General features: G+C 30.1%; 1 pseudogene; it reads right to left on the reverse strand.

Moving 5' to 3' along the window:
* Positions 1-5,954: 5,954 nt before the first annotated feature.
* On the reverse strand, positions 5,955-7,787 carry LOC132302334 (ferruginol synthase-like; annotated as a pseudogene).
* Between the last annotated feature and the right edge of the window lie 5,354 nt (positions 7,788-13,141).

Consider the following 13,141-nt stretch of genomic DNA (forward strand, 5'->3'; position numbering starts at 1 on the left):
TATGATAACAAAAATTAATAAAATTATAAACTAATTTAAGTTATAGAGTAATAGAAACCGATTTCGAATAATTTGGTCTAATGCTCCAATAAATTCTTTAATAGAATATAAGTGTATTTAAAATCTTCTTACAGAGTAATATTGTAATTTGTAACAGTGGAGAAGATGAAAAAAAAAAAAAAAAAAATTTATAATGAGAGGAGAAAAAATATATAAGGAGTAAGAAAAAAAAGAAGAGAGAAATAAAAGTTAATGGGAGTCTTAGAAAAATTTAGGAAGTTTCACCAATTTTCACTTAAATATATATTTGATATTTAGTGTGTGTATATATGCTGATGTAATGAGGATGAGAGAGAGCAAAAAATAAAATAAAATAAAATAAAATATAAGAATAGAAATATTTTGGGCACACTATTAAATTTTGTATTTGTTGAAGTTTAATAATATAACAAAATAAAATATTTAGGTAAGTTATAATATATAAAGAAGAAAAATTTGGGGGTCCATAAAAAAAATAAAGAATAGAAATGTTTTAAATCAATTGTCAAATTTCTTTATGCGTTAAAGTTTAATAATTAAAAAATATATTATAATTATTTAAAAAAAATTATAGTATTTAAAAAAATAAAAAATTAGGAGATTTTTTTTATTAGTTGGGATCTTAAGCAATCACCAAACTTGCATAAGAGTCCAGCTGCCCCTGCATAAGTTAGACACGTGAAAGCTAAAGTTCTACGTGAAAGATATTTTGACAGTCTGACATGGGTTGTTTGTTGTATAGCCTAAAAAAAAACAAAAAAAGTCAATGATTTTTTGTGCATTCGATGCCTAAATTGATGGAACTTCTTAATCAGAGTGAAAAGTTTGAATAGATAAAGATGAACAAGTAGATAAAGATATTTGTATACTAATAGTGTAATTTTTAATTCATCTGCCATATTAATTTTAATATCAAGTCATGAATGTAATTTTTTAATATTTATAAAAAGAAATTTAAAGAAAAAAGAGGTGATGAGATTTTTATTTTTATTTTTATTTTTTAGTACTTACCTTTTATTATTATAATTAATTATATTGAGAATATTTATTTTAGAAATTAGAAATAGTGATAGTTGTCTTGTATTAGAAGAAAAGTATATAAGTGAGTTTAGAATGTGACCATTAGATTATTTAATGGTCACCATAAAAAGTGTGGAAAAAATTTAAGTGTGGAAAAAATTTCTTACTTCACAAAGAATAAGGAATTATTAGATTCACTACTATATATATATATATATATAATGTTTGGTCCGCGTTACACTTTCAAGGTTGACAAAACAGTGGACTTACATATTCCAATGGGGCTGATTAAGAACATGCCCATGAAGCCCTTGAAGTCACTCCCTCCCGCAAGCCACCCTTGAATCTATGTTTATATACACGTGTATGTTACTATGTATATATTGCATTTGGTAAAATGGTAGCCTGGTTGGTGATAAAATAAATGCTTCAATCCAGTAAATGCTTCAATCATTGACATGTATAAGATGATAAGAGTTGTTGTATAGAGAAAAAAATGTCTGGCTTTTTGTGCATAAGGTCAGGGGCGGCTAAATATAATTTGAGGTCTTGCGCAAAAAAAATAAAAAAAGAAGGAAAAAAAAAAGTGGCATTTTAATTAAATTTACAAATATATTTATGCCAATAATATGATAATTATTTGTTTAGTGATTTTTAAACCTATCACTAAAATTTTTCCAAACTTTAGTTCCACCGTTAATTAATTGGCTATGTGCTTTTTAATAGTCACATTTAACAATATAAATAAAAATTATAAACAAAATATATAATTTTATGATAACAAAAATTAATAAAATTATAAACTAATTTAAGTTATAGAGTAATAGAAACCGATTTCGAATAATTTGGTCTAATGCTCCAATAAATTCTTTAATAGAATATAAGTGTATTTAAAGTCTTCTTACAGAGTAATATTGTAATTTGTAACAGTGGAGAAGATGGAAAAAAAAAAAAAAAAAAAATTTATAATGAGAGGAGAAAAAATATATAAGGAGTAAGAAAAAAAAGAAGAGAGAAATAAAAGTTAATGGGAGTCTTAGAAAAATTTAGGAAGTTTCACCAATTTTCACTTAAATATATATTTGATATTTAGTGTGTGTATATATGCTGATGTAATGAGGATGAGAGAGAGCAAAAAATAAAATAAAATAAAATATAAGAATAGAAATATTTTGGGCACACTATTAAATTTTGTATTTGTTGAAGTTTAATAATATAACAAAATAAAATATTTAGATAAGTTATAATATATAAAGAAGAAAAATTTGGGGGTCCATAAAAAAAATAAAGAATAGAAATGTTTTAAATCAATTGTCAAATTTTTTTATGCGTTAAAGTTTAATAATTAAAAAATATATTATAATTATTTAAAAAAAATTATAGTATTTAAAAAAATAAAAAATTAGGAGATCTTTTTTATTAGTTGGGGTCTTAAGCAATCACCAAACTTGTATAAGAGTCCAGCTGCCCCTGCATAAGTTAGACACGTGAAAGCCAAAGTTCTACGTGAAAGATATTTTGACAGTCTGCCATGGGTTGTTTGTTGTATAGCGAACAAAAAGGTCAATGATTTTTTGTGCATTCGACGCCTAAATTGATGGAACTTCTTAATCAGAGTGAAAAGTTTGAATAGATAAAGATGAACAAGTAGATAAAGATGTTTGTATGTTAATAGTGTAATTTTTAATTCATCTGCCATATTAATTTTAATATTAAGTCATGAATGTAATTTTTTAATATTTATAAAAAGAAATTTAAAGAAAAAAGAGGTGATGAGATTTTTATTTTTTAGTACTTACCTTTTATTATTATAATTAATTATATTGAGAATATTTATTTTAGAAATTAAAAATAGTGATAGTTGTCTTGTATTAGAAGAAAAGTATATAAGTGAGTTTAGAATGTGACTATTAGATTATTTAATGGTCACCATAAAAAGTGTAGAAAAAATTTCTTACTTCACAGAGAATAAGGAATTACTAGATTCACTACTATATATATATATATAATGTTTGGTCCGCGTTACTCTTTCAAGGTTGACAAAACAGTGGGCTTACATATTCCAATGGGGCTGATTAAGAACATGCCCATGAAGCCCTTGAAGTCACTCCCTCCTGCAAGCCACCCTTGAATCTATGTTTATATACACGTGTATGTTACTATGTATATATTGCATTTGGTAAAATGGTAGCCTGGTTGGTGATAAAATAAATGCTTCAATCCAGTAAATGCTTCAATCATTGACATGTATAAGATGATAAGAGTTGTTGTATAGAGAAAAAAATGTCTGGCTTTTTGTGCATAAGGTTAGGGGCGGCTAAATATAATTTGAGGTCTTACGCAAAAAAATTAAAAAAAGAAGGAAAAAAAAAGTGGCATTTTAATTAAATTTACAAATATATTTATGCCAATAATATGATAATTATTTGTTTAGTGATTTTTAAACCTATCACTAAAATTTTTCCAAACTTTAGTTCCACCGTTAATTAATTGGCTATGTGCTTTTTAATAGTCACATTTAACAATATAAATAAAAATTATAAACAAAATATATAATTTTATGATAACAAAAATTAATAAAATTATAAACTAATTTAAGTTATAGAGTAATAGAAACCGATTTCGAATAATTTGGTCTAATGCTCCAATAAATTCTTTAATAGAATATAAGTGTATTTAAAATCTTCTTACAGAGTAATATTGTAATTTGTAACTGTGGAGAAGATGGAAAAAAAAAAAAATTTATAATGAGAGGAGAAAAAATATATAAGGAGTAAGAAAAAAAAGAAGAGAGAAATAAAAGTTAATGGGAGTCTTAGAAAAATTTAGGAAGTTTCACCAATTTTCACTTAAATATATATTTGATATTTAGTGTGTGTATATATGCTGATGTAATGAAGATGAGAGAGAGCAAAAAATAAAATAAAATAAAATATAAGAATAGAAATATTTTGGGCACACTATTAAATTTTGTATTTGTTGAAGTTTAATAATATAACAAAATAAAATATTTAGATAAGTTATAATATATAAAGAAGAAAAATTTGGGGGTCCATAAAAAAAATAAAGAATAGAAATGTTTTAAATCAATTGTCAAATTTCTTTATGCGTTAAAGTTTAATAATGAAAAAATATATTATAATTATTTAAAAAAATTATAATATTTAAAAAAATAAAAAATTAGGAGATCTTTTTTATTAGTTGGGGTCTTAAGCAATCACCAAACTTGCATAAGTTAGACACGTGGAAGCTAAAGTTCTACGTGAGATATTTTGACAGTCTGACATGGGTTGTTTGTTGTATAGCCTAAAAAAAAACAAAAAAGTCATTGATTTTTTGTGCATTCGACGCCTAAATTGATGGAACTTCTTAATCAGATTGAAAAGTTTGAATAGATAAAGATGAACAAGTAGATAAAGATGTTTGTATGTTAATAGTGTAATTTTTAATTCATCTGCCATATTAATTTTAATATTAAGTCATGAATGTAATTTTTTAATATTTATAAAAAGAAATTTAAAGAAAAAAGAGGTGATGAGATTTTTATTTTTTAGTACTTACCTTTTATTATTATAATTTATTATATTGAGAATATTTATTTTAGAAATTAGAAATAGTGATAGTTGTCTTGTATTAGAAGAAAAGTATATAAGTGAATTTAGAATGTAACCATTAGATTATTTAATGGTCACCATAAAAAGTGTGGAAAAAATTTCTTACTTCACAGAGAATTAGATTCACTACTATATATATATATATATATATAATGTTTGGTCCGCGTTACTCTTTCAAGGTTGACAAAAGAGTGGGCTTACATATTCCAATGGGGCTGATTAAGAACATGCCCATGAAGCCCTTGAAGTCACTCCCTCCCGCAAGCCACCCTTGAATCTATGTTTATATACACGCGTGTATGTTACTATGTATATATTGCATTTGGTAAAATGGTAGCCTGGTTGGTGATAAAATAGTGGCAACCATTTTCGTGCGACTGTACCGCTCACACCACAGGAACAAGGAATAGATAGAAGAGATCATCAATAAAAGGCCCAAACTAGCCCATGTTAGAAAATAGAAGCCTATAACCACTAAGGCCTTCCTTTATTTCTTAGTTTGTCCAAGAATCAACTTTTCACAATCCATTAAATATTTAGTCGATCAATCTAGTTACGGCAGTAAAGCCCAATTTAATCATAGTAATTGTGATGGAATTCAAGAGAGAAGATTAAATGATTTAGAGAGGGAGAATTGTGGAGACGGAGTGGGCTGAGGATATTCTACGGAATGTTATTTTCTTAGAATGTTATGAGAAAAGGAGCAAAAGAAGGCATTGGTTCTTGGTTTTAGTAGGGGTGAGAGTTGGGCCGGCTAAGATTAGCACTAACCAAATTAAAGGCTCTAACACCTTAGTTTGTGTCAAGTCCAAGAAATACGCAAACATTAAGAAATAAATACCTTGGTGTTCTTCGGCTACTGTGCAAGATTTACTCGGAGACTTTGGCTTTTTCATTACTCCCGGATGGTGCATGAGCTCTGCCATCACCCGCTCAGCCATGGTTGCTGTTGTGTCAGTCCCACCGGTCACAATGTCCTGTTACAAACATTTTGCTAGACTAAGTTCAAATCTCAATATCATCAGTTTGCAGCATAAACTGATTCTAGTATAGGATATGATGCATTTTTTTGATCCATGAAGGACCAAACTCTAACCCAAAGTTGAAACTTAAAACTTGTTTTTGAAGCTAATTGTTTAATATGGCATCAGAGCACAATCAAGTGCAATGGATATATAGGCCTAGTTCTCTATGAAGGTAATTCGATTATAGGATAAAGTGATGGATAAAATCTTCTGCTATTAACTCGAGAATGTTAAAATTAGGACCAATCATCTGATGGATACCATCTGAATCAAGTGCATAGCAAGTCTGTTTCATCGGTTAAAAACTTAAATTTAACCCTCCAATATAAAATTTAGAACTAAATGAAACTAAAAATAAATTAAGAAACCCATAAGATGAACTATAGCAGCATAAAATCGAGGCAAGACCTACTGCGTTGTAAGGATGCACCTAAATATCTGCTAAACATGCAGGATCATAAATGTTGGCAAAATAATTTACTATGAACATGGCCTTGACTTGTGTCAAGGTAATTGGACTTGCTGTATCTTCCTGCTCCTTAAGCGCCAAAAGGATTTGAAGAAAATCCTTCTTTTCTTTGTCCTTGAACCCCCCGGCTCGTTCGCAACTGTCCAATTTCATCCATTCATCCATGACAGCATCTAGTATTCGGTCCACCCATACTAGGAGCCTCTTTGCTTGTCGATCCACGCCCTGTATACCAAACCTTGCAAGCATTGGAATTAGTCGGATGTGTTTGGTTTTGCAATTACTTCAACCTTTTTTTCGATTACCTCATCTTGAACACTACTATTCTTCTCCGCTTCTAGTGTGCCAGTACCCCACAACATGCTCATCACAACATTTAGCTGTGTCAGAAAAGTTATTTTTCCAATATCCAAAGGCTTGCCAATCTTGGCATAGACATCTCTAATTGTCTTCCTAACCTGTTGTTTTCGAAGATTGTAACAAGCCTCAAGATTGGTGTTACTCGTCATCTCTCGAACAAAAACTTTGCGGATAAAGCGCCAGTAGGAGCCAGGTAGCTATTTATAGGCACCAACCTACACATAACATTTGCAGAACTGGCTCAATGTTAGAAAAAAAACTCTGTATGATTCTGACCTCGCCCTCCCTTGCTAAAGAGGTGGTTCGCGACAGCATACTGTGACGCGACCATTGCAGCATTGGCTGTCTCGTATGGTGGGCAATGGTCGTGTCACAGTTGGCAAAACTAATGTCCTGGTCGCGAACCACCTCTTTTGCAAGGGAGGGCTAGCTCAGAACTATACAGAGTTTTTTTTTTCCGAGCCAGAGCTTGTAGATTGGCCCATGACGTTGAGCCAGTTCTGCAAATGTTATATGTAGGTTGGTGCCTATGAATGGGAGGTACCCAACTATTGGCAAGCCATGAGGACCAGGTGGCGATGGAGCCATTCCTTTTCTTGACTTCTAACTTCACAGATGTCCATAGGTACCAGAAGATTGCTAAAATCACCACGGAAACAGAGAGAATTGCTCGAGCAAGCTGATCTTTTTTGTTGCTGCCCTTCCACCACCACGTCCATTGTTCATAAATTGTATGTGCAGTCTCGTTTAGAAGATCAGAATTCAAGTTCACAAACTATTGATTTCAGAAATTAGACTATAGAAACTACTTTAAACTTTTCTGCATAGAAGAGCATAATATAGGAATTGAACCACACAGAGGAAAAAAGACATCCTAGATATTTTAACAAAGCTTCACATAAGGTTAGGCACATGAAAGCTAAACTTAAGGTCAGGAATTGAATGATATCTTAACAATCAAATAAATGTTTTTGTACGGCAGAAAAAAGGTCTTTAGACTTTTTGTGCATACGGGGCCTTTTTTGATAAATTGGTGGAACTTCGTTGAATTGACGTGATAAAACAGATCTCTTTCTATTGAAATCTCTCTCTTGTTTGTAAAAAAAAAAATAAATAAATAAAGGAGAGTAAAAGGTAGGAGTGGGTGGTTTTATGGTTAAAATGAATCTGAAAGGGACATAGGTGGTGGAAGTAGAAAAAATGAGAAATCACCACGTGGTGGTGATCTGCGCGTATGACCTATGGAGCTATTTGTGTATGTAAAAGTCAGGTGTGGCAATGTCGAATGTGCATTAAATGTAAAGAAGAAAAAATGTGTAAAAGGGAAAGTCAAAAATGTGAGCACATTAATGTTCATAAGAAAGAATTTTTTTTGATGAAATAGAAGGAAAAGGGAAAGGATGAAACGTCCTTAAAAAAAAAAAGAGATTACTAATTTCCTTTTTTTTGTTCATTAGGAGAAAAAGGCAAAAAAAATTTAAAATATTTTTATATGCCCTCATTATTTTTACTACTCATTTTGACCTTTATTATGCATTAAATTTGTTATTTGCCTTGTGTGTGTATATATATATATATATATGTATACATATTATGAATTTCTTTGGTTTTGTTCATCAGGAGAAAAGGGCAAAAAAAATTTAAATTATTTTTACCATTATGCCTTCATTATTTTTACTACTCATTTGGACCTTTATTATGCATTAAATTTGTTGTTTGTCTTGTGTGTATATATATATACATGTATATATATATATATATAAATATAAAGTAGAATCATATTTCAACATTAAAAAAAAGAAAAAGAAAAAATAACCACTATCTACATGCCTTGAACCCGAGAGAGGGATTCCATCACAGCAATTCAAATATCTAATCCTACCTATGGAGGGTATTACTGTGCATTTAACCTCAAAAGCTCCTTTAGTTCTCTCTTTAAATACACACATATGTTTGATAAATGTGAATCTATTTGGGTGTCTAAAAAAGCCAGGCACATAAATTCAATTTCTTCTTCTATTGAATCAACGATTCAATTTTATCCGCGGTGCCTATATATAGTCCTATGTATAGCTGTATGAAATTATATACACTTATTTATTGTGAATAAATTTGCGAAGACGGCTTCAAAATCACCGAATCGTCCTCTTCTCTCATCTTCACCACTGTTTTATTCACGCTGTACGACATTATATACAATTACACAACACTTTCTCTCTAAACATTCTCCTTTAAAGTATACAACTAGTTCCCTATTGATGATCGAGAGAGTGAGAGTAATTAATGGGGGAGAAAACCATGTTGTGATAAGAGAGGGTTGAAGAAAGGGCCATGGACTCCGGAAAAAGATAAGATTCTCATTCAATATAAAATTTCAGCACAAAAATTAATCAAAATAGGGAACATTCAGATGCAGTAAGTTCAATGACCGATGCTCCAAAGGTGTTGTCCCTGATGCTGTTTTGCAGAATCGGAGTGTGCCTTTGCCGGTGCTGCAGGTGGTGTCTCTACATGAGTGTTTAAACTTGGAACGACTAGACTTGATTTGGGGACTTTTAACGATGCTTCTGTATTAGGAGAAATTTTTGCATGATTTTGCGTGATATGAGATTGTGGAATTTATTAATATTTGTAAAAGATAATTTTGTAATTTCTTTCTTCCAAATATTTGCACCTATACAAATAAACATATTTTATAAATAACATCAAGAATTAAACGTAATATGTTTCAAATCTAAATTATATGTAATATTTAACTTACTTATAACATGTATCATATATTATTTTTATGTGACTTGTATCAGTAAAAATATGAATTAAATTCAACATCAAACAAATATATTTTAAAATAACATATAATTCATTAATTTAACATATTTTACATTGTTATGTCATTATAAGACATATTTATTTGATATTGAATTTAATTTAATTTTTTATTGATACAAGTTACATAAAAATAATATATGATACATGTTACAAATAATTTAAGATGCTACATATATTTTAGGTTGAAACATATTACGTTAAATTAATGACGTTATTAGTAAAATATGCTTATTTGCGTAGGTGCAAAGATTTGGAAGAAAGAAATTAATCCATAAACTTAACATATTTTACGTTGTTATGTCATTCTAAAACATATTTGTTTGATGTTGAATTTAATTCATATTTTTACTAATATAAGTTACATAAAAATATATGATACATGTTATAAGTAAGTTAAGATGTTAAATATAATTTAGGTTTGAAACATATTACATTTAATTCCTGATATTATTCGTAAAAATATGTTTATTTGTGTAGGTGCAAAAATTTGGAAGAAAGAAATTAAACCATAAACTTAATATGTTTTACGTTGTTATGTTATTCTAAAACATATTTTTTTGATGTTGAATTTTTTTTGATTTTTTATTGATACCAGTCACATAAAAATAATATATAATACATGTTACAAGTAAGTTAAGATGTTACATATAATTTAGGTTTGAAATATATTATGTTAAATTAATGATGTTATTCATAAAATATGTTTATTTGTGTAGGTGTAAAAATTTGGAAGAAAAAAATTAATTCATAAATTTAACATGTTTTACGTTGTTATGTTATTCTAAAACATATTGGTTTGATCTTCAATTTAATTCATGTTTTTATTAATTCAAGTTACATAAAAATAATATATGATACATGTTACAAGTAAGTTAAAATGTTACATATAATTTAAGTTTGAAATATATTACTTTTAATTTATGATGTTATTAATAAAATATGTTTATTTGTGTAGGTGCAAAGATTGAGAAGAAAGAAATTAATTCATAAATTTAACATGTTTACATTCTATGTCATTCTAAAATATATTTGTTTGATATTGAATTTAATCATATTTTTGTTGATACAAGTGTTTTTATGTATCAGTATATTTATAGATACAAGAGAAGAATAAAACACAGAAATTAATTGGAAACCATTAAAAACATATAATATATATATATATATATATATAATATATATATTTATTACCATTAAAAACAAATAATATACCATTAAAAACGTAATTGGAAATCATTAAAAACGGATAATATATTTATTACCATTAAAAACATATAATATACCATTAAAAATGTAATATATATGATTAAAAAATATAGTTTTCTCTCACCAAATTTTATCCCTAATTATATATATTATCTATTTCATAATTTTTTTATTTGAAAAAGAAAAAAAAAAAAAAAAGATGAATAGAGTCGCAAAATTAGAAACAGATGATGGCAAGATCGGAGTTTCTAGCACCAACAATGTTTCCGGCAAGATCAAGTGAATTCATGGAGAAGAGGAAGGTTGAGATCTGGAAGGTTGAGATCGATATTGGTTTTGGCCTTGGTGCCGCGAAACTCACGCACCACCGCATCGTAAGAGAAGAGGTTGTGCTCTTTTGAATCTACGATGAACTCCATCTCTACATACGCCATGGTTGGACCTTTGTGCGTGAAAGATTTGAGATCTCCTTTTTGGTCTCTAATTTTGAAAGGAGAAGAAGTAAAAAGGTTTATTTGGTAAGTAAATATTGATTTGGGTCCCATGTATAATTTTTGTATACCGTATTCATATATAGTAGGTATGAATTCTGTCTATAATATTCGTACCTGGAAAAAGAAAGTCAGTTTGAAAAGTCACTGTTGAGTTGGCGCTTCATCATCAGGGACAAAGCAATGACTGAGCAAGTTAAGTTGACTTGACTTTATCTCAACCATTGAATTTGTCATGGACATCCTCCAGTAAAAGGTGCATAGAGACTATTCGCCCCCGGCACGTGAACGCTAAACTTATGGTCAGGAATTGAATGATATCTTGACAATCAGACAAATGTTGTATGGCAGAAAAAAGGGCTTTAGACTTTTTGTGCATACGGGGCCATTTTGATAAATTGGTAGAACTTCTTAATCAGATTGAAAAGGTTGAATTGATGTGATAAAACAGTTCTCTTTCTATTGAAATCTCTCTCTTGTTGGGTCCACCAACTATACATATTTACCTATGTAATAGCAATCTGTCAGTGTGCATGTGAACTATGGAGCTATTTGTGTATATAGCAATCTGTCAGTGTGCATGTGAACTATGGAGCTATTTGTGCATTGCAGTAAAAGTGAACAGGTGTGGCAAAGTCAAATGTGCATTAAATGCAAAGAAGAAAAATGTGTAAAACGAGAAAGACAAAATGTGAGCACAGCAAGCGCATTTATTTTTATTTATTTATTTATTTTTATTTTTTCGTTTCGTCCAAGACAAAAACAACCACAACGGTCCAAGACAAAAACAAAGAACCAAAAGAACCACAACCCACTAAGAGTCACCCTCTGCCACCACAAAAGAAATGACAAAAGGAGGAACAGAAAACAACCACATATCCGACACAATCCCAGACCACGAACGAGAGGTCAAAGCATGAGTCACCCGATTACCCTGACGACGCACATATATATATCTGCATGATGTTAAACCGAAAGGCAAGGAAGTGAGTCTGGCACCAAGTATTGAGAAAAAATACTGTTGAGGCTGAAATTCGCGCAGTCCGATACGATACCGCTTTCCTGCAAGAAAGAGAGAAAAAGATCGATGAACCTTGACGGCACCGGTGTGGTGCCTGCCAAGAGCTCTCCGACGATCAATTAGTCACGGAGGTCTAAAAAGAAGGCATGGATTAATAATAGTTTTTACGTCGTCCCTTCTTTAATGGCTTGATGCCCTATTTATGGCTGTCGATTGGAATCAAAATCGTTCCGCTGATATCGATGGTTGACCTTATCTTCCGCTTGTGCGAAATCATAGGAGATTTATTACCAAATTTGTCGGGACATGATTTAATCCTTTTGACCTCCTCTAGTTATAGTAGGATTATTCTTACTTGTTGAACCACGTCAGATTTGATTTCATTATCCTTGATAATGAAATCTAATCAATCTTATCGAGGGTAGGGTAGGTTTATATTTTTCCCTATCAGTTGCCCCCCATTCCCAAGCTTGCACGTCTAGCTTTGGGAATGTAATAAATAATAATAATACTTTTTCTTTTTCTCTTCTTTTTTTTTTTTTTCAACCCCGGTGAACAGTACCCGCGGGAACTATTCATGTGAATAGTAACTCAGGGTGTTTTTTTTTTGCACCCGAGGGAACAGTACCCTCGGGTACTGTGCATGAATAGTACCGTGGGTACTATTCATGAATAGTAATAATAATAATTTTTTTTTTCAACCCCGGTGAACAGTACCCGCGGGCACTATTCATGTGAATAGTAACTCAGGGTCTTTTTTTTTTTTTTTTTTTTTTTTTTTTTTTTTCCGAGGGAACGGTACTCTTCCTTTTATAAGGGAATAAATTATACGAGTTTCGTCCTTTTAGTAAGGGAATTGAACTTTACGAGTTTTACTCAGCTCACCTCTTTAATAAAGGATTTTTATTTACTATCCCTTATTGTAAGGGGATATTAATTATGGGATTCATCCAACCAAGGTCCTTGTAGTACAGGACATTCATTTATTATCCTTATATTACAGGGATATGGATTACGGGATTCATTCAACCCGGGTCCTGATAATATAAGATACTTATCCCCTATAG

The sequence above is a fragment of the Cornus florida genome, unplaced genomic scaffold, assembly GCF_030987335.1.
Source record: "Cornus florida cultivar Cherokee Brave unplaced genomic scaffold, ASM3098733v1 CherokeeBrave_3.0.0_Hap2_Chr04, whole genome shotgun sequence".
Taxonomy (NCBI): Eukaryota; Viridiplantae; Streptophyta; class Magnoliopsida; order Cornales; family Cornaceae; genus Cornus; species Cornus florida.